This window comes from Glossina fuscipes, unplaced genomic scaffold (assembly GCF_014805625.2).
Source record: "Glossina fuscipes isolate IAEA_lab_2018 unplaced genomic scaffold, Yale_Gfus_2 89, whole genome shotgun sequence".
Taxonomy (NCBI): Eukaryota; Metazoa; Arthropoda; class Insecta; order Diptera; family Glossinidae; genus Glossina; species Glossina fuscipes.
In genome coordinates this window covers 945,610-950,639 of record NW_023998443.1, presented here as the reverse complement: position 1 = coordinate 950,639, position 5,030 = coordinate 945,610, and positions in this window count along the sequence as shown.

Below are 5,030 nucleotides of genomic sequence, written 5' to 3'. Positions count from 1 at the left end.
GTTGGGTGTAACCTTCCTCTTCAAGCTAATAGAAGGTGATGTTTATTCGCCGGCTTCATATTACGTAATTAACTGCTAAACATTTTTGAGTCTTGTACAAAGATGGGTAAATTGAATCAAAAAACTTCTTTATATTTGATTTTTTCTCATTTGTTACTATGAATAAGGCGTAAGTGAGATCGTACTCATTCATTAATCTATATCCGATTACCTTAATTTAGAGCTTAAGTGAATTTTGTGGTCTGTACCGGCGTTTAATTAAACAAATAAGTAAATATATAAATAAACATATACAAAAAATACTTACGAGCTGGAGATCTTGAGCCAGAAGCGGTGAGCGTATGTCATAAGTCGTCAGTTGCTACACTCTGGTCACAACTCAGAAGGCATAAGTCATAAGATATAAACCATTATCCTCATGACTAGTAGAGTAGGTAAGCATGGGGACTATGAAGTGATCTCAGTCCGGTAGAGTTTACTTTGGTTGCAGCTATAATGAGTACTTAGTCGATAAAGGCATAACACTTATCGGCTTGCGGACACCACCACGTTTGCTTTCTTTCTTTCTCACTTGGTACTGATCGTCACCGCTTTACGCGGATAGGAGACGTTCCCCGAGGGATATGGTATATCAAACAAAAAATAATATATAAATAAAAATTCGTCATCACTCGTCTGTCGCCACTTATTCATCAGAACTGATCAGTCATGATTCATTGATCAATGACGACTCCTCAATCACGATGTATACCAGTCAACAGTCAACAGTGATAGGTCTACCAGCAATGAGATGTCAATCGTTGTAAAAGTAAAATTAGTCATGAGAATAGACTTAGGAATAGTTAAGGATGTTCTTGAGATTCATCATGGAAATAGTCATGCGAGTAGCTCTTAGAAAAACCGAGATTAATAATTGATTGTAACGGGTTTGGTTGACGACGCTCGTAGGACAAGTTTACAATTGTGATTCGAGGAATAATCATGAGAATAATCGGGATAAAACAATGCAATAGAATAAGATGATGGAGTAGATTAGTCACAATCGTCATTGTGATTAGCCACGAATTGTGTTTTTCTCTCTCGCAACTCCAAGTTTCATTTATGCAAGCTTACCACCCCTTTGGCAGTGCAGAAATAATAATATTCTTGAGAATAGTCATATTGGTAACGGAACACTAGCTAGTATCTAGCAAGTACCGCACCGAATTATAAAGTGTTTGGACCCGCGATTAATGCAGAAAATTCTTGCCCATTTTGGAATACCCTTTGTTGAAGTTGTGTAATCGAGTTGAGTGGCGTGTGAATAATGATTGTTCTCACACCATGTCAGCTTTCACTTTCATGTCAAAACGCTAAAGTTTACATTTTCAGGTAAATTTGAAACTTGCGATATATCTTCTACGGTTATCTTAACTTAGCACACAAAAAGAATAGAGAGATCAAGTGGCAACACTAAATTCATCGGCTGTGGATTTATAAATATATTGGTTACGTAATTTACTATACACATGGTCACGCATCCATCACATCACTGTGTTATGCTGAAACTTTGAGGATCTCTGGATTGTTGGAAATTTTTGTTTTCGAGATTTTAACACATATTAATTGCATGCATGTGGAAACGTTGGACCTACAAAGATGCATTGGAAGGAAAGTTAAAGAGCAAACTGTGAAAGCAAGTCTACAATACTGTCATCAGCACTACTCCTGTGCCCATCCACACCTAGCTACGCCATTATATCCACATATAGACAACATCAAGATAAAAATATTTGTGACAATTCGTGTTGGCCACACAATTGTAACACAACAATGGATTCTAAATAGGTTTTATAGTATTACGTGCTTGCATGTATTTTAATCATTTAAAAAATTAGATACTTATTGAGATGTAGCATTATCGATCGATGTCGCACTCTACCGCTTTGTTGATTTCGGGCTTATTATTTTTGTCTATAATTGTCACCTCTTAGAGTAGCGCTACTCTTATATTTTTTAATATCTTATTGCCCATTATTTTAAATTGGTTCTGCGATACGGATTCGAAAATCCTCTCGCTTGGTGACACTTTGAATTTTGACATTTTTATTATACCGGCTTCTGTTTCAAGCCTTTGGAAAAACTGGCCTAAGTCGAGTTTTCCATTGCTATAAATGTCATTATTGTTAATGACTTCATAGACTTTTGGCTCCGTATTCTTATGTTCGCTTACTTGTCGCTTTTCTGCGCAGTTATCTTTCTGCCGCGTTGCGATCTTGTCACTACCTTATATATTTTGTTGTTTATTTCCTTCAGATCTTTCATTGTTATACGGGATAGGGCGTCCGCTACGTGTTTATCTTTCCCCTTGAGGTACTCTACCGTAAAATGCAGCATTATCGATCTGTCGCACTCTACCGCTTTGACAAGTTATTGCTAAGTTTACATTTTATTACATTTCAAATGTGATACCTAACCTAGTTAAGATAGCCTAATTTAGTTGTAACCCATACTACTCGTAATTCTAGCAATAACCTATTTTAATTATATTATTCGTTTAAGTTAGCATTAAATTATTAGTTACATCAGACACCTGGCCATACCTCAGTCAGGTCAGAATATAAGCAAGTATCTAAAAGAAAAGTAACAAATAAAGACTTTAAATAAACAACTAAATAAAAGAATTTTTTAATTTTGAGTGGTGTCACTACAGAGAACAGTTGGTGCAACACAATCTTCAGCATCTCGAAGCCGCGTGGCAGCCAAGCCACGAATGATTGTTGAAACAAAGGGTTACATCTTGGCGGTGACTGGTTGAAGGCCACTCAATAATAATCCTTAATTATCTGGGTCCGTGGTATTGATGCGTTCTTTTATGAAATTTCCTCAAGACGCCATGCTTATCAATCGTTTATAAAGGACAATGCATTCAGGCTTCTGAATGTTTTCTTGATACGTATTACACACAACACGTAGCTAGGCAGGCAGAGCAACAATTGTTCCTCGTTTCTTTTCAAGATTTCCGATGAGCACCAATCCACTTGTCTGGCTGTTAATTGCATTAATCTCAACTAAATTAAATTTTCTTTATTGTAGTGTATTCAGGATGCCATGCATTAAAGATTAGCAAAATGCGCTTGATGTAGTCTACAAAGTGATGAATTGAATTTTTAACAGTCTATTGTCGAACTGTTATTAATTCGCTTGTCATCATATGTTCAATGCTGTGTTTATTATCGTGTAGTGATCATCAAGATTTTATAAAAAGGAGGTATGTTAACATTTGCTGGTAATTTATTAAATTTTCCGGGCTCTAGTCCCTATTCAAAAGCCATTCACAATGGTTTGTCGCCGAGATATGTTGACAAAGAATTATTTATTCGCTTACCGCCCTCTACTGATTACAGTGTTTTTACTATATTTTTAATCAAGATTTTATAAAAACTAAAGGCTACAATTGGTCTATCGAATGCCTTAAGGTTATTGTTGTTCGTTGATCTTCCAGATATCGAACAGAAATAATCGATCCCTCGCGACATATATTGATTGATACGATTGATGGATTTATAAGAAAATAATGGCTTTAGACTATTGGCGACTAAATGCAATCAATGTGTCACATATTCCTAAGAAGTTCTATCCTCTTATGGTTTCGTAGTCATTTCTCTCAGTTTTACCGACTTGCCTTTCTACTCAAATTGATTGCATTCCTTTTATAAAAGTTGTTGTTGCTGTGTCAAATTTAGTGAAGTGAGCCTTTTTCGCAAACAATCTTTGGTTTAGTTGACTGAATATAATAAAAAGTATGTGGCCGTCAAAGCTATAAAACAAGATTTTACTTACTCCTTTTTTTTTTTTGTTTTTTTTTTTTTCAATGTTCATCTCTCCGGCGGTTTGTAAATTAATTTCAACATGTTTTTTCCATGTTATTCCTTTATGAATTCATCCATTTTGGTCGTGTGGTTTTAACGGCTGTTGCTTTGATGTACATATTTTATATATAAATGTTGTGAAGCAAATCTGCATGTATCGTAATGTTTTTTTGTTTTTTTTTTTTTTATATTATTTTATTTATTCTTTTTTTTTTTTTTGGTATACACAAAATACATATAATATTTTAACATGTTTAGGGATTATTTTTACGTATTATTATGCATTTTACTTTAATTTCACATTTCAATTGATATCAAATCGAAAAATGCCATTGAAAGTGTAATAACTGATAACGAATAATCAATAAATTTTTAAAATTTAATTCAATCAATTTGCAAAACACACACAGAGAGAATGCATTATGTATAAATATATATAATATTTGGAATTTTTGAATTTGAATTGAATTGACATCTAAAAAAATAATGATAAAACGTATCACACTATGGCAACCGACAGCTTAGCAGCGCAAAACAAAATACATGCAATTCTCGGGGATAAAACCTCACAGAACATTAAGCGGCATTAAAGCATGCAAAAATAACTAATAATAATAATAATTAGTTTTATTTAGAGTTTAACAATAAGAACAATAGAAATAATAAAATAGTTATAAAAAGTACATATAGACACACACACGAACTCATGTACATACATGTATAAACAAGTAAATCTATGCTTATACCCATTACCACAGGAAGAGGAGCATATTAAGTTTGTCAAAAAGTTTGCAATGATCAGACCTGGGACTCAGAGACCCCTGAATCTGAATCAATTTAAGCATGTTCATCTATCCGTCTGTGGTAAACACCCTACTAGACGTAGTAATGAAGCTGCCAGCAGCTTCATAGTTAAGAAAAACATTGGAGTTTCCTGCACGCAGGTTGATATTGAAGGTGGGCCAAATCGATGCGCCTCCATGTAAACTGAGAACATCTCTCTTTATCAAAAGGATTAAAAAATCGGTTGTCTTCTCATTACTCATAAAGTGTAGCAGACAAATCTATAAAAATTTGATCGTGCAGCGCATGCATAAAAATGGGAAAAATGGGAATTGACCACACCTCCCCTATATTATAGTGAGTGAAAATTTAATTTTTTTCTCAAATCCTTTATAA